We start from the raw sequence: 22,050 nt of genomic DNA on the forward strand, positions 1-22,050 counted from the left end.
CTTTAGACTTCGGATATGAAGAGATAGGGGACGGTTGAGAGAGTGTTAGCTGGAAGGGGAAAAGGAACAATGGATGCCTTTTTTGTTGTTTGTTTCAGTTGGGCAGATTTGAGGATGTTTACCTTTTGATGGCAGAAATGAATAGAAAAGGAGATCAGAAATTATATGAGAGAAGAGGAGGGATAATTAATAGATAAGACCCTGAGAAAGTTGAAAGTAACGGGATTACACTTCAGGTGGGAGAAGAGACAGCGATTCCACTGTTACAAAAAGGAAGAAGAGTTTGTGGATGAAGGGGTTTGGTTTCCAGGTTTCCGATTGTTGGTTTGTTTTTGTATTTATATTGTCTTCACGAGACAGAGGGTGAGATAATCTGCTTAGGAAAGGGAAGGAGTTGGAGGGCTAGTCATTTGAAAATTATTGAAATGAAAAGTTAGGTTGAACCTTATAAAATTTACATGGGTATGTATCAGAGAAAAGATAAAGATTCTAAAGTAAGCCTCAATAAATAAATAAATACTTCTGAGCCCAGCAAGGTTCATCTTTAAGAATTTAATAAGCTTTCCTTCTTCATTTTCTCCCTTCCTTCTTCTCCATTAGCCAATTAATATTACTAACACTCTCATCACTTTAACAAAAACTGTTAAATACATTTTTGAGTTTCAGATAGACTCTGTTCTCCTCTAGTGAACATAATTATTAACAGATACATTATGTCAGTGAATTGGGGAATCAAATCTATGCCTTTTTATTACTATTGGTTACTGCTCAGAGGAAGCTAAATCTGACCCATTTATGGAACTGGAAAGCTATTAGTAGGACTATTTTTGCACTATTGTTATGACTTTCTTTTTGTTTTACAAAAAAATAAAAAGCCAAATAGGTCAGAAACATATATGTAGCTGAGAACGTCTGATCTTATATATCCCTCTGTCCATTCATCCATCACTTAATAAGCAACCCTCTGCAAGATGGACTGTCCCTGGCACCAAGAGAGCAACGTACATCAGTCATAGTTCCTGTTTCAAAAACGTTCAGTCTAGTTGGGGAAACAGACTAAATGAGGAAATATTACAACAGATTATAATACAAAATGCCATATGCCGACCACATGACAACTCCATCTACAGTGTCCTTTGGGCAAACAGGCTACAATGCCTCCTGAGAAGAGTTTCAGAATACTTTCCTGGGTCTGGGGTGATAAGCTAATAGGCATTTTCTGATTCCAACTCTGTTTCATCCCCTTAGAACACATCAAGAACATGAGGAATGTGCTTGCCACAAAGGAGTCCCCTACAGGGACCCAGGATCTCAGCAGGCAGCAGCAACCATCTAGGTTGGAAGCTGGAATATTGACAAATGGATATTTCAGGTTGAGTGTAATCTGAAGAGATAATAACAATCATCATTTACAGAGAAGTAACCTCACGATGAACTTCACGATTAGGTGCTTTATTTTTTATTTTTTTAAATTGAAGTATAGTCAGTTACAATGTGTCAATTTTTTTTGTATAGCATAATGTCCAGTTATGCATATATACACATATATTCATTATGATATTCATTTTCATTAAAGATTATTAAAAGATATTGAATATAGTTTCTTGTGCTATACAGAAGAAATTTGTTTTTTAATCTATTTTTATATCTAGTGGTTAACCTTTTCAAATCTCAAACTCCCAAATTTATCCCATCCCACCCTCTTTTCCCCAGTAATCATAAGATTGTTTACTATGTTTGCAAGTCTGTTTCTGTTTTGTAGATAAGTTCATTAGTGTCCTCTTTTTTTTTTCTTTTTTTTTTAAGATTCCACATATGAGTGATATCATATGGTATTTTTCTTTCTCTTTCTGGCTTACTTTACTTAAAATGGTGATCTCCAGATCCAGCCATGTTGCTGCAAATGGCATTATTTTATTCTTTTTGATGGCTGAGTAGTATTCCATTGTTTAGATATACCACATCTTCTTTATCCATTCATCTATAGATGGACATTTAGATTGTTTCCATGTCTTGGCTATTGTATGTAGTGCTCCTATGAACATCAAGGTGCATGTATTTTTTCAAATTAGAGTTCCCTCCAGATATATGCCCAGGAGTGGGATTGCTGGATCATATGGTGAGTCTATCTTTAGTTTTCTGAGGAATCTCCATACTGTTTTCCATAATGGCTGCACCACATTAGGTGCTCTAGATGCATCTTTTTGTCTCTTCACAACAACAATGTCATGAGGAAGAAATTTTCATCATCAGCACTGTTCAGATGAAGAATCTGATCTATGTATGTATTTAACATACACTTTCCAGGGTCAAAATGATAGTGACAAGTTGTGCTGGGGTTAAAACTGAGGGGTTTTAGTACAACACCTGTTGTCTACTCCACGATGCCTCAGATGCCTTCCTATTTTCTTTTTGTATAGGTAACTACTTGGGGAAAACAAATGGAGCCAAAATGAGGATTTGATGAAAGTTAAAATCCCAGCCTCTCACTTTCAAGTTCAATATTGGTAATTTTCATGTCCTATAAAATATGTTAAAATATTTATGCTTTATGACTATCTTTCTTATTTGCAAAACTTTTTTTAAAACTCTGTTTCTTTTTCAATTTTAAAATGATTTTCAGCCACAGACTGATTCTTTATTCACTAAGGATAACAAAATTAAAGAACCTTAATATTGGATAGGAAGAGATTACTTGGAACCCCCCAAATAACCTGCAATAGAATTCTTTTAATACTTTTATTACTGCCTCTTTTATTACATTTCTTTTATTTTTCTTAGTATAAAAGTAACAGAAGCTTATTAAATAAAATTAAAAAGAACATTCATAATCTCCTCCACTTTGACATCTATTGTTAAAATCATTGTATGTATGTCAAGTCTTCCCAGATCTCTCTATATATATTGTTTTACTATAACAATAAGATTTAATGTAAATACTTTTTTTGTTATCTTCTGCAATTTATGTCTAAATAATTCCTTGATATTTAAGTTATTCCCATTGTTCACTACCACAAACTACAGAGAACCAGAAAATAGTTAACAGAATATGATTTAGAAACAGACTAGCCAAAAGAGTAGAACTCACCTAGAACATTATGAGAAAGGCACATTTTTAAAGGCTAATAATCCTACAATGCTTCAGAATTCCAATGTGTTGGAAAAGCCAATTACCTTTTTTAAAATAAAAATAATTTTTAAAAAATCACTTCACATTTCATCAAATAACTGTCACAGGAGTGTGCGGTGGACCATCTGCAGCCACCCACTTTCATCTCAGGGACAAGGTCCACTTCAACTTTCAAACCATCCAAAAAAAGATGATTTAGGGGATGTCTGTAAACCTGGGACCATCCCTGACTCCTTGGCTACCTCACTCCACATCCAACCTATCAGCAATCCTTTCTGCTCTGTATTTAACTCGTCCAGGACCTGATCACTTCTCAGTACCTTCATACTTAGTACTGTATTCCAAGCCACTGTCATCTCTCTTCATTGATTTCCTTGCCTCTGGTTTCCGTCTTACAGTCTGTTCCTCACACATGGACCAGAGGGATCCTATTAAACTCTCAGTCAGATTATTTCACGCCTCTGTTCAAGTGTCCTTCATCTTGTTCGAAGCAAACACCAAAGAACTCATGTGGCGTGGCATGCCAGGCCCCCCAGGGTCTGCTCTTGACCGGTCCCCTCTCTGACTCATATCCTAGTACTCATCTCCTCACCGGCTCCACTCCTGCCACATGGGCTCCTGGATCTTCCTCTAACACGTGGAGCATTCCCTTGCTTCAGAGCCCTTGTGTTCACACGTTCCTGGGATGCCTTTTCCACGTGGCTTAGTTCCTCACAATTTGCAAGTCTTTGCTCAAATGTCACCTCCACTACATCACTTCCTCTGATAACTCCATTCACTTGCAACCTTTTTTATCTCCCTATCCTGTTCCCCTATTTCCTTTCACTCTTTAGCACTTATCAATCTTTTTCAGTTGATATGTTCCATTGATTGATTGATTTAGCTACTTTTTCCCAAGCAGAATGTACACTTTGTAAGGGCAAGAATTTCTGTTGTGTAGTTCACTGCTATAGCCCTGGACACAGAGCAGGCGGCGTCAACACACCTTTGTTGAGTGAATAGCCTCCCTCTCTCCCCTGCAGCTGTAAAGATCTCCTCTTCTGTTACTGCACATCTTATTACCTGTGCAGGGCCCCTGGAAGTGAGGATGGAGGGAACTGATACCAGTTACCAGCGCCCAGGGGGAAGGACGTTGGGGATCCACTCCATGTAAGGTTTTTAGCCAATCTGCTTTCCCTGGAAAAACCACTGTTTTTGCCACCAAGATCCAAACTTTGTCTCAGCAGCCTTGACCCATCTCTCCTTATGTCTTCATTTGTGTCCTTTTCCCAAAGATGAAATTTACTGTTACATGTTCTCCATGGAATTGTGTGTTGCTATTAAAAATGTTTGCAAAGGATAAGTAATCCATAGAAACATGGTTATGAAGTAGAAAAAATAGGAGTAGTTAGGAATTCTTTTTCTGGGCCAGAACAATAAGATTTGCATCCTTTTTAGCTGTTTGAATTTAAGCTTGTTTTTCAACTACTTTGGGACTGCAAATGATGACTATAATAGCACATACCTAATAGGGCTGAGTGATACCATGGGAGGATGCTTGGAAAATACAGAGCACACAATACTCAATGTGCAATAATTACAAACTATTGTCATTATCACTGCAATTATGCTAAGTGAAAAATGCAGGGCACAGAGCTGCATGTATTGCCTGAAGTAGCTACAAAAAGTCCATGTTAGCACAAGGATTTTCAACCTCTGCTTTGGGGCTGGAGGCATCTCACCCTCTCACGGCTTCATATCCTGCCTCAACTAGCCAGTTTCATGCTTGGGCCTCTGCCACTTGTACACACCAGCCAGATGCCAATTCCAGTATCATTCAGCTTTCTTTCAATTGTAAGTGGCAGGCACTCAAACTGACTTCCTCAAAAGGGGATTTATGGGGTCATAGAAACTCGGAAATCTCCTGAGCAAAGCTAGTGTCAAGCAAATTTAGGTCGAGGCATCAAGTGATCTTTTCAGGGTTCTCTCTCTCATTCCCCCTTCCTCCCTTCCCTCCCTCCCTTCCTCTTTCTCTGTCTCTCTCTCTAGTCCCCCAAGCTCTGTTTCTTTCGTCTTGGATTTATTGTTGGGTAGACAACTTTTCCCCACATGAAAGCAAGACCCCATGGCCAATCTGATCCCGAGACTTCATGTTTCAGAGTAAGGACACCCTTTCCAAAACTCTCACAGAAGTCCCAGGGAGGTCTTCTGTGGGCTAGCCTTGGTTCACGTGGCCACACTTGAACAAATCCCTGTGACCCAGGCAAAGATCCCATGGTCTCACGCTTCTCACTTAGAGGCTGGGGGAGCAGAGCGAGGACCACTGGACCACAATGATGTTTATTATTGTTATATAAAGGGAGGGGTTGGTTTCTCCAAAGAATTGTTGAGTAGACGTAGAGAAGAAAAAAGTTGGAAGGAAATTCTCCATAATATTAATAGTGATTAACATGTGTAACTTATGACAGATGATTTATTTTTACTTTAAAAATGTTCCAAATTATCTTTAGTCATTATCCATTATTTTTGTAATTAAAAAAAAAGGGAAAATAGTCCTTGAGAGCTGAGTGGGCTGGTAAGGTCTTCAGGTGGCATGTGAATGGATACATGGACCCAAAGGCTCTCCCCAGCTGCACAAGACTCTGGACTCCTCAGCAATCCCTCCCTTACCTGGAACAAAGGCTGTTACGTGTATGTAATACGTTGTTGCACCCCTGACGCTCCAGTTTACAGCGAAACCAGCTATTTGCATTCAAACTTCCAGAGGCTGATGGTCCTGTGGAAGAAAATCCTAGACCAGCAGCCAGAGACCTGGGTGTCTGTTCCAGCTCTGTCCCTAACAGCTGTGTCAGGTGTCAGACACTTCTGGGCTGCAGGTCACCCATCTCCAGTCAGAAAGTTTACTTTCAGCTTGAACAATCTGTGATTATTATTTCCGTTTACTGATGGAGCAACTAATTACTTCATTATAGGATTTCTCAAGACCAGTTACCTCCTGTTTGGTTCAATTAGCAAAATGCCAACATGATTGTCATTGATTCTGACGGTCAAGCTGCCAGGAGACGAGATCCCTGTGGGAGGATATTTCAGCATCTTAAGCAGATTGTGCATTTATTATTCCAAGTAGTACATAGGAACAGAGCTCATTCTGCAGTTTTCTAATTCCTTGCTTAGGAAATGCTCACTTCCCATCATTCTCTGGTGCAGATGCCCAAGGACTCTCATGTTCCCTCTTTAGAGCAAGAGAAGAGAAACCAACAGTGGTCAAGACTGGTTGGAACAAGCCTTTGCTTCTTCTCCTGAATGGAGAACCACAGAACATCAGACAGAAGGTGGCCGTCAAAGATCATTCAATACAGCCCTCTGGGATTTAGAGGAAACTGAGTCTCTTCAGTGTATTCTGCAGAAAGAACAAATTCTGCAGAGTCAGACAGAGGGCATCTGAATCCTGGCTCTTTCACTTACAAATGTGTAACCTTTGGAGAATTTCATAATTATGTTCTAAGTGGTATTTTCATCATTATAATATTTTAACCTTTAAAAAAGGAGCAATGATAATACCCACTCTGAATGTGGTACATAGATAACGACCACCCCCCAAAAAAGACCACATCCTCATCCCCAAAACCTATGAACACATTACCTTACATAATCAAAGAGACTCTGCAGAGGAGATTAAGTTAAGGACTTTGAGGTGAGAGATTACCCTGGATCATTCAGGTGGACCCATTGTTTTCTCAAGGACCTTTATAAGTGAAAAGGGAGGTGGACAGTTGACTGGAGAAGGAGATATGACAAAAGAAAGAGTTTGGAGTGAGGCTGTAAGGGAAGGATAATGCAGGGATCTGCAGGCCAAAGAATGAGGGTGACCTCTAAAAGCTGAAAGGCAAGGAAATGGGTTTTGCCCTATAGTCTGAGAAGGAATTCTGCTCTGTTGACACATTTTTAGACTTCTGACTTCCAGAAAGATAATAAGTTTGTATTCTTCTAAGCCATCACCTTTGTGATCATCTGTTACTACAGCAATGGTAAACACATACAGTGGAGATTGTTAACCAGGCATGCAAGTAGTCTGGAACAACAGCTCACGGGGTGGACACACTGAATGCTATTGTTTTTGCTGCAGCTGTGGTTATTAGCATTTCTTTTCCCCTTCCTCATCCTTTTCCTCTTTCCTCCTCCTCCTGCATCCTTCTTTCCCATTTCCTTCCTTCCATCCTTCTTTTCCCTTCTTATCTCTTTAAAAGTAACAGTAAAGGAAGAAAAGAACCAACATTCAATATGGGCTTGTGTTAGGCATGGTCCTTGGCAATATCACATGCGTAACCTAATTTAGTCTTCCAGCAATGCTGTATTTTAATATTTCCTTCTTACAGATGAAGAAACCAAGTTCTGCTGAACCCAAGTGAGTTGCTTTTAGACACACTGAGAATTTGTGGCAGTCCTGATGCTGTTGATTATCCCACGCCCCCCTCATCGTTAGCAGCCTCATCTCCATTCCAAACAAAGAGCTGTTGATCTGCATCCTGTGTGCCCTGGATGACCAGAGCTGGACCGAGCACAGAACTTCATCACCATGACAACAGCATTACCTGCCTGGGTTGTGGCGTGGTCCCCTGTCAGGCTGGAGTGTAGATGTCAGGGAGAGATGCTGTGGTGCAGGAAGGTGCTGCCATCTGTCTGAAGATACCCATCTGCTCAGGACAGCAAATAGCTCATTGCATCCCAGCCACTTCCGATAAGCACCTTTTGCTCAGTTCAGGGGAAAAGAATAATGACCACCATTTATCAAACACCTGTAGGGTGTTAGGCATGTGTGGGCTTTTTTCCCCTCTGCTTCATGTTATAATTCTGTGAGGTGGGTATTGTTCTTCCCATTTATAGGGAGGAAACTGAGGCACAGAGAGAATGGCCTTACCCACTCACCCACGAAGCAGCAAGCTGGAGTCCAGCCAGGTGCGCTCAGAGACCAAGGGCAAACCCTCCCCAGCTGGTTACACTCCTTGTTCCCCAAAGACAGTCATAGTGGGTCCCCAAAGGCCTTGAGTCTAACAAAGCACTAGGTTCATTAATCACTTCCTTTATCCTCCTGCCCCTTTCCCTACCTCCTTCTTCTTGGGTCACTGCATCGTTTGACAGTTTTTACGTAAGTACTGGCACCAGGGGCTGAAATGGGGAGGCTGGCACATGTGGATGGAATGAAGAGTCTGCAGAGCTGAGGAGGGAGGCTTGAGCGAGTTAGTGCAGAGGTCCAGTTCAGGGGGACTGCCCTCCACCTCGACCACAGACTCAGCCTGGAACTTGGGACCCTGGGCTGTCATTCTGTGGACTTCTCTGCTTGAAGGCCTAGCAATGGCTGGGTAGATGGAAGGCAGAGGGGTGGGGAGGGTAGGAGTCTAGCTTAGAACTGAATAGATCTGGACTTTAGGCTCGAATGCTACTCAGGAGCTGTGTTGCTTTGGGCAAGTTGCCTCACAACCCTGAGCCTGTTTCCTCTTTTGTAGAAAGTGCATAGAGTTGTGAGGACCCAACAGCCAGAAGGGGCCATAGAGGATAGCTTACCCCACCAGGCATTTGGACCCAAAGGAACTGAGGCTCAGAAACAAGGAATAATTGGCCAGAGATCACCTGGCCACCAGCAAGACAGCATTCAGGTCAGTGTCTAAAATTCTTTTCTCTAAAATATGTTGCTTCTTGGGATCAAATGTGATGAGCAGTAGATGGCTGTGCCGATGCCAACGTCAGGATGTAAGGCATTGAGAGGAGCTTCCTCAGACTGCTTCTCTTCCACTGCCTCCCAGGAAAGATTTCTGCAGCTGGGTAGACCAGAACACTGGCAACCCCCAGACTCCACCCAAGATCTCATTCTCCCTCTAAATTTCCAGTTTCAAGGGTATATAATGGCATAAAGGTATTTTATGTCTGACATGAATGAAGCACACTGGGTTAATTGATAAGCTCATAAAACCAATAGAGACGGGGAGAATTTTGCCTTGACTGTTTCATGAGCTTATCTGTGGCTGAGGCAGACAAAAAAGTTTATAGTAGCCCCTGTTTCACAGAGAAACTGCAGCCTGCCAGGTCTGAAGTCCTACCCACACCTCCTTGTTTTCAGAATGAGAGGCTTCTCTTGCCCTGGGTAACTTCACTTTTCCCCCTGGGCTCGCACTTCAGCTTCCTCATTTCTTCCGAGTTGTTTCTCCGTAGTGATCCCATCTCTCTCTGGTTCCTCAATAGGCAGCCAGTCTATATAAGCCTACCTTGTGGTAGGCGTGCTCGAGTCATTGGTGTTGCAGCTGCAAATTAGTCCTTGTTCTCAAGGAGGCTGTGTTTAAGATGGGAGAGACAGACAACTCTAAACAAGCCTATTATATGTAATAGATCATCAAGTAGTGCAAAGTGCTAGGAAGAAAATTAAAACAAAGTTGCAGTTACTAGCGATGGGGGTATGGTGATAGCAGTGGCGAAGTTCCATGTGTTGGTAGCAATGATGGGGATGGTGGTGAACATGACGATGGGGAGTGGTAGTAGCATTGGGGGTGATTTTGGTGGAAGAGGGGACAGTGGAGGTGGCACTGATCATGGTGGTCAGGGGAAGTAGGGTGGCTGTGGGGGTGTGGTTGCGGGGTGGTGATGGTGGTTGCAGTGGTATAAGTCAATTTTAGTTTTGTGTCTATGAGAAAAAGATATTTGAGTAGAGACCTGAATTGTAAGGAGCTAGCCCTGCAAAAATCTAACAGGTGACAGTCTAAGTAGGGAAAACGAGAAAACAAAAGGCCCTGAGGTTTTGTTGACTACCCCCCATTTTGGATATTCTGCGTGATGGTGGTGGCTTCTACCATCTCTCGTGGCTCCTTTGGGAACTGAGCCAAAGTTACCCTCTGTGGGAATCTGACTGATAAACATTTCTTAACAAGTCATTTCCACACAAATCCTCCTCTCATGGCCTCCTTCAGTGAACCCTAACCTAAGACATTGCATAGAAATATTTCTTTCAAGGAATTTTTCTGTAAAGAAAAGAATTTGGGGTTAAGATTATTACAATCCCAAAGGCAACTCAAACTCAACATTTCCAAAACTAAAACCATTAACATTTTCCCCTCGAACTAACTTCTCTTCCAATGTTACCTTTCTCAGTGAATGCTCACATTATTTGTCCTGGCACAAAAGCAAAAACCTGGGTTAATTCTCAACTCTTTCCAGTCTGTCTCCAAGTCTTGTTCTTTCTGTCTCCCCTACATGACGCACTTGAGGCTTCTCAAGGGCTTGACCAAGAATAATTTAGGTGTCATCGGTGACAGAGGGAACCACTGAAGCATGTTCAGCCTTGTTTACCCAAAATACAGCTTAAAATAAAACCATATCCATTCCTTTGGGTTTTGTTCTTGGCAGTCCATTGCACATTGTGTACATGTGCTTAATGTCAATTTCATGCAAATTTTTAGCAAAAATGGAAAGGGGGAGGGGCTCCCCTCCAAGTCCTTGAAGATTGTTGCAAAGGGTGAGAAATTACACATTTATTGTCCTTCCTCCAGGCTCTGAGGAAACAAATATAATCAGTGAGGAAATTCAATAGAAGCTTAACAAAGAGCGAAGGCAATAGGTGAGACTTTGGAGGGAAATTAATTAAGCCAAACTCAAATGAGTGATTTTGGGCTTAAGAATCTGAGGGGGTCTGGGCAGTGGAGAACTGGCACAGAGAAAGGAAGCATGCTGGCAGGGAACTGATTCAGGGTCCAAGATTAATTATCATTCACCATCTAATTATGGAGTCTGAATTACCATCCTGCCAGTTGAGTTTCTTTTCTCTAACACAGGAGATGAGAAAAGGTTTGGTTCTGGAAGCTGGGGGTCTTTCTTCTAATTCTCACTTAAGACAGATAATAAAAAAGAGTTTGCTTTTGTCCTTTTCTGATTATTATTTGTCATTTTCATTGTTTTATAAAAAGGTGCTCTCTTCCAGATTAATTTCCCCTTTCTTGCCAATTAACTCTTTTGCATTCTTATCATCTGAACATGAAAATGCCATACATATTACTACTGGGTGTATGATTTATTCTAGGTGGAATGCTGGATACAAACTCCTTATTCAGTTTACCTATTTATACTGCCTACTATGTGCAGGGAATCTCTTAAGATACTTCACTTTTGCTAATGCATACAATCAAGGGTAAACGTAGTCTGGCTTACTCCTCACACTAGTCCCAGAAGTTGGGAACTAATATTAGCACCATTTAATAATTTAACTGGGGTTGGAAAGTTTAAGCAAATTTTCCAAAGTCACATAACTAGTAGGCTAATGAAACCCAAGATTCAAAACCAGGCTTCTGTGTCTCATTCAACCAACCCATCATCTTCCACATTGAAGAAGTCTGAATCTGCTGTGAAGTTTAGCCACACATCTAGGTTGGTCTTATGCAAACCTTTTAATGTTTTTATCAAGAATTAAAATAAAATGAACAATGAGAAGTTTATCTTCTGGGTCTCCTGGCCTCTACTAAAAATGTTTGCTATCTCTATGCTCGCTTTGGGTAAATTTCAAAATAATTCCAGGTATGGCACTTGAATTCACTTGTGTTATAAACCCATTTTACTTGTTCTAACTCACCTATCCTCACTTAGTCTCACCTGTGACCCTATATTTTATGGTTGAACCAAACTGGACACATACAGAAGTGTTGACAATGATGATGATGATGATGACCATAGAGATATGAGCAAGAACACACTGAAAGGCAAGAAGAAATGTTGGACCCTAGAAAGTAGATAAACATGGTGGTTCTGAATGTAGACTTTGGAACCAAATCACTTGGGTTTGAAACTTGGTTCTATAATGAGTGAATCTGGGCAATTTATTTAACTTCTGTGTTTTAGTTTCCTTATTTTTTGAAGGGGGCAGGTAACTAGATTTATTTATTTATTTTTTATTTTTTTGATGGAGGTACTGGGGATTGAACCTAGGATCTTGTGCACGCTAAGCAGGCACTCTACCACTCAGTTATACCCTCCCCGCTTTAGTTTCCTTATTTGCAGAACTAGGAGTAATAATGGTACCTTCTTCACAGTACTCTTATGTGGTTAAGTGAGATAACATAGCAGAATTGCCCAAGATAGTGCCTGGCACATAGTAATTTTTATCCAAATATTAGCTATTGTTATTATTGTTATTGTTGTTGTTGTTGTTATTATTATTATTATTATTATTATTATTATTATTATTATTATTATTATTAGACTGACCTGGGCTAGAATAACCTTTCAAATTTTATTTTCTCTTCTTTATCACAGAATATAGTTATTACTTCTCTCATTTGATTAATATTTGAAATAAATGGTAGAGTACATATATACACTAACTTAGTATTTGACACACAATAATAAGCCTGAGGTCTAAAATGCTGTTCATTGGAACATGATCTTTATTCCTGAATTCCTTCTTTCATACTCTCAGCCCTTGAGGTTTTTCAAATACTGCTGAGGGCCTTAGGTGTTCATGATCTGAATCGGCTCATTCCCCTCTGGGCTCCTTCTTTCACTGTGATTGGTTTCTGTTCCCTGGCCATTCTCCTGCCAGGGTCATCATCTATGTATGGTGACAGGTGGGTGCATAAATGCTCATTAACTCCGAGATGTCACTGAACCTACCCAGAAGTAAACACACGATCTCTGGCCTCAAGCAGCTTGTGACATGAGTGAGGATACGAATGAAGCTCAGAAAGTGCCCGGAGACGATGGGAAAGTTCCTTAGAATTTACTGCGCTACAGTGTCTGAGAGCTCCGTCAGCTGGCCTCGTGTTTGGAAGCTGTTTGTAGTGCACATGTTATGCTCCTTGTATTCTGCTGAGTCCTCAAAAGAGTCTGTTGAGACAAAACTGACATGTTTTCCCAATTCCACTGATATTAATTGAGTCTGATGTCCCAGGGGTGCTCTAAAAAAACAAAAACCAGACATGTGACTTACTATTATGAAACTTGTACTCTGATGAAGATTGGGGGATAGTAAACAAGACAGTTTCTAATAATAACATGTGTAATGAAGAAAATGAAAAACATAGCAGTGAGCTAGAATAACTGGGCATGAGGGTGGGGAACCACCTTAGACTGGGTGAACAGAGAAGGCCTTTCTGAGGAGATGACATAGGATCTGAGCCCTCATTAGAAGAGTTATAAGAAAACACTTTTTACCAAAGGAAGCATCAAGAGCAAAGGTCCTAAAGAAGAGCCAGCCTTAACATGTACACAAATAATTCCAAACCCAATATTCTGTCTCTTTTCTTCCCTCTTTTTAAGTTTTCATCTATGTAATTAATGTGAGGAAAGCTGGGTTTGCCCCCAGATGGAGGGAAGTCTTACCATTGTCCTCTCATTCTTCTTTGAAATCATCTAGAGTGTTTTAACATTTGGGAGTAGGATTTAGGCACTGAGGGAAGTGAAACAGAGCTGGAAAACTAATAGAGTATTCAGTTTCCCTATAATCCAGTCCAAGGTCCCTGTTAAATGCATTGGGTATGAGGAGTTTAGTTTTAGCTCCATTCCAACCCTTAGCAATGGTCCAACCCTAGGCAGGCTTGTGTGTGTGTGTTCTCATATCTCCCTCACAGCCAGCCATTGGAAGAATGGGTTCAGTTAGCAAGAAAGGGGTAGAGAGCCAAAAGTAGCTGTACCAGAATTTTTGAAGCCATGGCATTCTCTAGAGCCCGAGGGCCCTAACTCATTAGAGGTCTCCTATATCTAACTCAAGGAAGAAAGTCAAATGACAATGGTAGGAGTCTGTTGCTGTTTATCTGGGGGTTAATAAGTGTGTGTCCTCAAGATTATGAGACTTAAACCTGAGTGGGGTCTCAGATCATCTGTAAGAGTGAAGATGACCTTTCTGTCTGCTCTCGGGGCATCAAGATGATCAGCTGCCCAGTCTCTATAAAAATTTTTTCTTTTTCTCACTCCTCCCCTCTTGCATTTCTCCTGATTCTATGGGTAGGGAGAGGGCATTCAGAACTAAAGACAGAGATATTCTCAGAGAGAGAAAGACTGTTCTTAGCCAGGGAACAGAATAGCTCAGTTCTACTAATCATTCAACCATGAGAATAATTTCTGCTTGTTGTAAAAGAGATGACTCAGACCCAAGGTAGACTGATGGGTTCAAGGGGGAGGTAGAATCTGCCCCCTGCCCACTATGAAAATTTTCCAGTCTTTTTTTCCTTTTGCAATTTTCTAGAATTAGCAGACACTGCTAATTCATGGATTTGGGCCTCCAGGAAGTTGAACTTCTACTTTTTTTTTTTCTGTAAAAGGAACACGGATGCTTATGACCCACCCCTGCAATTAAAGATCAAACTACTGCAGTGGTATAAGTTCTGGATTAAGCAGTTTAATTAGCCAGTTCAGTTAGATCAAGGGTCATAGATACCAGGCTGTATTGTTAAGCAAGCCCTCTTCGATCTTCAGCTTTCTAAGTGCATCTTAGGAAAACATAGTTCATTTACTCATCCAAGTTAAGCTTAGCTGAAAAATTGAAAATGAGGGGAAAAAAAGGGCTACCAAAGTTTTGTTTTCCACTTCCCGTCTCTCCAATTCCTCTGCCAGTTTCATTCTCCAGCTTCCTTTCAAAAGAGCTTGATTTAACAAGAAAACAGTGGGTTCATTTACCCAGCAAGGGAGCGCTTTTCATGTTTGAGCTTTGAAATGAAAATTATCTTTGGGCAGGCTTCTCCGTAGCTCCATCTGTGAGCAGCAGGCCTGTCATAGTGACTGCGGACTTGGGGGAGGAAGCCAGACCTCAGAAGGCAGCAGGAATGGGCAAAGTTTTTCTCTGGGTAGGATCCTGAGCTAGTGGAGGGCAGAAACCAAACATGATGGAAACACAGTGTTCTCATGAGTCTAGGCTAACACCATGTGATTTTACAGGCTATAAGCATTAAATAAATCACCCTGTGGCTCTCAGTCACAGAGCTTAGATATAAATGTGACCACTGATCCTAGCCTCTATGCCAGTAGGATTTCAGTTCACATTTTCATGCAACAAATCTATAGACACTCAAAGTAAAAAGTAGATCCAGGGACAGACATGTTCCTCCAGGGACAGACTGAATTGCTTTCAAAATTTTAACATCTGTCTTTGAGCTTCTGCTTTTGAACAGAAGGCAGACACAGGTGAAAATGGCATGTTCCCTCAGAATTCATGACTTGATATTAGAGGCAGCCACAGGAATGAATCCTCATTTGCACAGTAATCAGTAAGATTTTACTTGGGATGCCAACATACACCATATAGGATCAGACCCTATCCATTGGAATTGCACCTCTCTGGGTTTAATACTAGGTTCCACCTCTTACTAACTTTGTGACTTTGGGCCAGTTACTTCAATCCTTAGAGACTCAATTTCCCCATCTATGAGATGAAAGTGACAATATCTCATTTTGTAAAGATGAAATGAAGTTATGCAAATAAGGTAATTAGCATGTGTCTGACATGTGCAGTAAATGCTCAAAAATAAGTGTGATTTGAGGGAAACAAAGAGTTTTGATAAGCTCTATAAAGGTCTCTTGCAAAAGTGACTCTGGAGGAAGGGTTATTTCACCAGACTGAGTTTGTAGGAAAAGGTATTTCAGATGGAAGTTTGCTAGAAGAAGCCGACATGAAAAGCAGAGGACAAGGCTCATGGTGGGCTGATGTGCAGTGCAAGATTATTTCATAAAAATAGTATGGGGCCATTAGATAGAAGATTTTGAGTGTCCATCTGAAGAATATGTACTTGATTGAACAGACAATGAGAAATCATTAAAGGCTTTCGAGTATGAAGATGACAGACTGAAAGCTTTTCCTCTTCGGGAAGATCACTCCGTGAGCTGTGAGTGGGATGGTTGGATTTGGGGGAGGGGAGCTAGAGAAAGACCTGAGAGTCAGCCCTGCAGTGGGGAAATAGTGAGAGGGATGTTATTTATCAGAAATGTTGCTGGTGTAGTTTGCACATATGAAGCATGATTCTGATTTTGTTTTCAGCGGGGAAAAGTCGATTCTTGGCAGCAAGGGCCAAATGTAAAAGCTAATAAGGGAAATGGGAATGGGGGTGGGGGAAGAGATGGAATGTTCTTTCTTGTCTACTTCACACTTGGAATGCTGCTCCAGTACATTATTTTGCAGAGGCAATCAGCACACCTGTTAGTGAGCTTTGGCATTTAATTGACATTATTGGCCTCTGCACAGAGGCAGACAATGGATGTCACTGCGGTGTGAGTGAAACACATTTGCAATTCATAGAAGACTGAGAGGAAGCTAATCACGTTTGTCTGCAGTCTCCCTAGGGAGGACACATCTGGCTGGGAAAAGGAGCCACTTGCTTCCCTGAGTCAAAGGTGTTCAAGGACTTTTAGGTGATCAGACCCTTCACTCAGCCCTTGAGAGCCCCAGTAATCAAGAAAGATGGGTAAATGACCAAGTGGACCCTCTTGGGCTGACAGGTGGAAAGGCTGGATTCCAGAGGCTTTGGCTTTTGTCCTGCCTTCCCTACTAACTTATTCTGTGCTCTTGAAGTTGGCCATTTGCCTTTTGTGTGTGTGTTGTCTAATTTTTCTGGAAAATGACTCTGAAAGTAAAGAACCTAATTTGTATTCGTGACAGGTGACCTCCTTGGCTCTGATTTGGTCCAGCTAGGTATCACACATTCATTCTCACTGAGGATTTCAATGTTCTAAGCCCAAGATAAGCTCTAGGCACTGGAGTACAGTTCAGTGAGATATTGTTCTGTTTTCAAGATCTCGTAGCACCCTGGGATCAACACTTAACTACTTTGATTAAGTGTAGAAAATACTGTGATAGAAATGGGTGCAGGTTATTAAGCTGGACCTGGACCTCAGAGCCTGAGAAGTGTTTTCTAGCTGGACAGAAGGGGGAATGGCATTTTAGGTAGAGACAACAGCACAGACAAAACCACAGAAATATTGAATTTTATATCTTGTCAGAAAACAGTGAGTTGTCCGATATGTTTAAGGGTCTGGGGGCAGGAATTGTGAGGGGATAAAGTTTTAAAATGGATTCTGGGTCTAGGTTATCAGGACTTAGAGCCCTCAGGTTAATACCATCAGAAACATCTGAAATTTCTTCAAACGAGATTAAGTTTTGATTGGAATCCATCAATAATACAGTATTGAGCACTTGCTCTTAGCAAGGCCGTGTAAAGGAAGGACAGAGAGAAGATTCAGATGCATTATCTTCATGTGAGACTCTCTGCTGAGGCTACAGACACAACAAAATCACTGCTACCCATTTATTTGTTTATATATTCACCCAGTCGTTTACAAATCCCAGTGAACCCCTATGATGTGCTAGGATTCTGGGTAAAATGAATAAGTGAAATTATATCCTTGCTCATGGAGCTCATTGACAGTGAAATAGATGATTATATTGTCAGTGTTACAGGATGTGGCAAAGATACGCACACGGGCCTGAGGATTCCCAAGGTCTAGTGGAAGGTTAGTCAAGGAGGGCTTTCTGGATTGACCCCTGAGAGTGTGACTAAGTCAAACTAAGGAGGGCAGGAGTGTTGTGTGTGTCCTAGAGAGTGCAGAGAAGACAGTTTTGGGAAGAAGTATCCTATATAGAGGAGAAGGTGAGGAGGTCCTGTGACTGGAAAAAAATGTGTGTCGGTGGAGGAAGGTATGGCAGAGATAAAATTGAGTAGACTGGCTTCAACCCCCAGTACCAGGCATCAGATGAGGGGCTGTCCATGGTACTGAGGAGCACAGAGGGGCCAGGCTTTCAGTACTAAGAGCTTGCAAACCTTCAGAGACAAAATTTTTCATGGAAATTTGAAAACTTTTAGAACAACTTTTAACTTTATTTGAAAACCCAACTTAATCAAGTCCTCAGTTCAGAGAAGGAGAGGGGATTGGAAACTATTTTTTACCAAATGTTTTCCCTGCTCCACCCACTCCAGAAGGATTGTCCCGTTAGCTGCTGGGAAATGCCCAGAGCAAATGCACAAGGGACTGTGAGGGGCTTGTGGAAAGACTGAAGCCCCTCCCCTCTATGAAGAAAGGCTCCACCTGCCCTTTGGTGAAAGATGAGATGGAAAACAGCTCTCGGGGTGGGCTTGCCTGCTCCTGGGGGTGGTTAGAGGTCTGAGGCTGTGCCAGGGGAAGGCTCCAGACACCATAGGTATTATTCACCCAACCTCTAAGAGACTCTGTCCAAAACTCTTCCAAAATGTTCTTGGAGACTTGCTTTGATGATTTACCCGTTTTATTGAGTTCCAACTGAAATGCTTATTAATTGTTATCCCCAAGATCAATGGCAGAGTGGTATTCTGCAGTAATTATTCTGGACACTACAGGCCAACAGGAATTCCAATTCTTATGTTTGTCTCTCAGTAACATTTAAAGAAGCCCAGGTACTGGGAGGGACCACAGTTGTTCAAGGCCACTCAAGTCACACTGTTTGGGTAGAGGAGGGCTTAACCACTTATTGGACCAATTATTTAAACTTGCAGACCCTTGGTGTCTATATTAGTTCCTTGTGATTGCTATAACAAACTACCACAAACTTAGTGGCTTAAAACCCTCACAGTTCTGGAGGATGGAAATCTGAATACAATACCTCTGGGCCAAAATCAAGGTGTCGACAGAGCCATGTTCCCTCCAGATGCTCTAAGGGATAGTCCACTCTTTGCGTCCTCCAGCTTCTGGTGGCTGGTGTCATTCCTTGTCTTGCTATTTCATCACTCCAATCTTCAAGGCTGGTATCTTCTAATCTCTCTCTGCTCCATCTTCACATTGCCTTCTCCTCTATGTGTAGTAATGTTTTCTTCAGCCTTCCTCTTATAAACATACTTGTGTTTGCATTTAGGGTCCACCTGGATAATCCAGGGTAATTTCCCCTTCTCAAGATTCTTAATTTAATCACATCTGTGAACAGCTGATTTTACCACATAAAATAACTTTCACAGGTTCCAGAGATTCAAATGTGGATATTATTTGAGTAGCTATTTTTCAGCCAACCACAGTGTTCTCAAATGTAACGTAGATCTGATGAAAGCACCTAAATCGTTGGATAAAGATAGTCCCTTCCCCACCTCTCTCTCTCTCTCCTACACACACACACACACACACCCTGACACACACATCCCCTACACACAAGTATCTGCCATATGGTAATTGGTCAGTAGATATTAGCAGTGGCAGCTATTTTGGAAAACAACTTTCCTTCTCCTCTTCTCTACCAATTCCTATGGGCCTCTCTCTTCCTCCTCGCCAGTCCTTACTGTTCTGCTACCCTAGTTTCCAAATTGCTTCTTTTCTCAGCACTGTAGTAACACAGTTCTTTTTCTATAACCACTTTTCTTTTCCCAAGAGCTTTCTGCCAGGAACTGACCATTCCTCAGTGAATGAGAAGCGAGACGGGGAGGTAGACGTGGGGGAAGAACTGCAGCAATGAAGGCGGGACAGAGGAAGACTGTGCAACCACACACAGTAGTATTGTCTTTTCCTGTGAGGACTCTCCCTCTCTCACTGTCGTTCGCAACCCACAGGATGCACGAGAAACATCTAAACCCACCTGCCCACATGGGCAAGCTGTGGGCGTCTCAGACTCCTTCCCTCCTCCATCCTCTCCTGACTCCAGAAGCACAACCCACTTCCCATGAGTCCAGACCCAGGAGAACACACTGCATGGAGGTCTCTTGGTTGGATTCACAGTGAGGCCCTTGCGGTCCCCACTGCTCATGCTGATGATTAAAACAGTCTCCTAATTGGTTTCCTGCCTTCTAATTTGCCCCATCTTTTACACCTGCCAGAAGGTCAGTTTTGTGTGTTTGCTTGCTCATTTTCCTTTTCAGAGGAGGTAGCATGTGTCAAGATAAGAGAAGGGTCTTTGGACTAAGATAGGTGAGGATTCAGGCTCTGACTCTGCTGTTCACTAGCTCATGATACTTAATCTTTCTGAACCCCAGGGACAGTCTGAAAGAGCTGCTGTAAAAAATTATTTAGGAGAGTGGATGGTGCACTTGCATGGTGCCTAGCATATGGCAGGTGTCAAATAAACTGGTTTCTTTCTCAGTGTGTAATAAAATAAAGCTCCTCGTATCATGCCCCTGTATACATATCTCCTATCAAGGACCTTGCTTTACCAATACTTCCCTCTAGATGTTACATCCTCAGTAAACACTCCTCTCAACTGGATCATTTCAATCAGCACGACGTCATGTATTATTTTCCTATCTTAAAACCAGTCACTTGACTCCACTTCTTCTGTGAGTCTTCACCCCATCTCTGTATTCCCCTTTACTGCAAATCCTGAGAGATTTGTCTAGTCTCAATGTTTTCAATTTCCCTCCTCTTTTTCTTTAAAACCACCCTAAGCAGGCTTTCTCCCCACTGCTGTATGGAAATTGCTCACTTCAAGGTCATCACTGACTTCCGAACTGCTATATTCAGTGGTCAGTTCTCAACCTTCCTCTCACTTGATTTCTCAGCAGCACTTGACACAGGCAATTTGCTTCTCTTTGACATGCTTTCTTCAGGTCTCTCAGGGCTTTAAAGCCCACTGAGTTCCTTCCTGCTTTACTGGCGGTTCCTCCTCAGTTTCCTTTGCTGGTGCCTTGTCTTCATGGCCTCTTCATCTGGGGCTGCCCCAGGGTTCGTTCTTGTCTTTTCTTCTCTTTCCTGATACATTTATTTTCTGATGATCTCACCTACAGGGTCAAGACCTCTCTCCCAATCCCTAAATCCAATATCTGACTTCTGTTTCACATCTCTATTTGGATGTTTAATAGACAACTCAAACTCAACATGCCGATTATCTCCCCACCTCACCCACCGTCACAACCTGCTCCACTCTGCCACTTCCCATCTCAGATGATGACAGATCATCCCTTCCATTTGCCAAGTCCAAAAATCTTTCCTACTCAGTTCCATAAGATATCTTATTTGGTTTTGGCAAAGATTTTTGTGCTCTGGCAATACACCATATAGACTGTCAATGTGATATTTATCACCCTCTTACTAGTTTTAATCTTTTTCTATGTATCCTTTTCTTTTCAGCTCAATTGTACTATCAACTACTTAAAGCTACGCACCCATTTATCATGTGTCCTAAGCATCTGACACAATGTTCAATATAATAAATGTTTGTGAAACAAATGGATAAAAAATTTAGGTCAGTAGTACCATGATCCATGATTCAAAAAATCAGTTTATAATCCGTTAAGGGTAACCTCTATATATATATATTTTTTTTTTGGTCAAAATTAGTAAACTTTATTTAAACTTCAAAAAATAAAATAACAGACAAAAGGCAGCTTTCGCTTTGTTCTTCCCGAGGATCAGATGTTAACAACCAGAGCAGGAACTACCCCTAAGAAGTTAAAATACCCTTTACCCCCCAATCAAGCCACAGGCAAGAAGGGATCCTTGATTTGGGGACAGGCCTGGGTTAGGGGCCAGGAAGGAGAACACCACAGCCGGGTGAGTGGGTTCTGAGACAGCACAAGTGGAGGACAAGACAAAAGGCCTGGCAGAAATGGGACCAGAACTTCAACAGGGAACTTTGTCACCAGGAACTATGTACAAGGCAGCCAGACCAGGAGCCTGCACCCCATGGGGGAGGGGAGAGGACAAGTACCCCCAGAGCCGCCCTTCACCTAGCCAGGTGCCACTGCATGCTGCTCACCCTCAGTTCTCCTCATCACTGTCATCCGGGCTGATGGCTGGGCTGGTGAGGCTATAGGTGGGGCTGGTGGGCAAGTAGCCAGGGGAGGTGGGTGAGTAGGTGGAGCCTTTGGGAGAAGTGGGCGAGTAGGTGGGGCTGGTGGGAGAGTACTTGGGGGAGGTGGGTGAGTAAGTGGGGCTAGTGGGTGAGTACTTGGGGGAGGTTGGGGTGTAGACCGGAGAGGTTGGAGAGTAAGTAGGAGATGTTGGCGAGTACTTCAGGGTGGTGGGCGAGTAGGTGG

General features: G+C 42.0%; 1 long non-coding RNA gene across 1 annotated transcript in view; it reads left to right on the forward strand.

Annotated features, from left to right (window-relative positions):
• LOC116283925 (uncharacterized) overlaps positions 1–22,050 on the forward strand; it is a 268,303-nt gene that overhangs the window by 229,960 nt on the left and 16,293 nt on the right. Inside the window, exons 8-9 of the long non-coding RNA XR_012062728.1 lie at positions 2,421–2,507; positions 7,486–8,763. This is a non-coding gene — a long non-coding RNA (uncharacterized lncRNA). The remainder of the gene's footprint in view (positions 1–2,420; positions 2,508–7,485; positions 8,764–22,050) is intronic.

The sequence above is a fragment of the Vicugna pacos genome, chromosome 2, assembly GCF_048564905.1.
Source record: "Vicugna pacos chromosome 2, VicPac4, whole genome shotgun sequence".
Lineage (NCBI taxonomy): Eukaryota > Metazoa > Chordata > Mammalia > Artiodactyla > Camelidae > Vicugna > Vicugna pacos.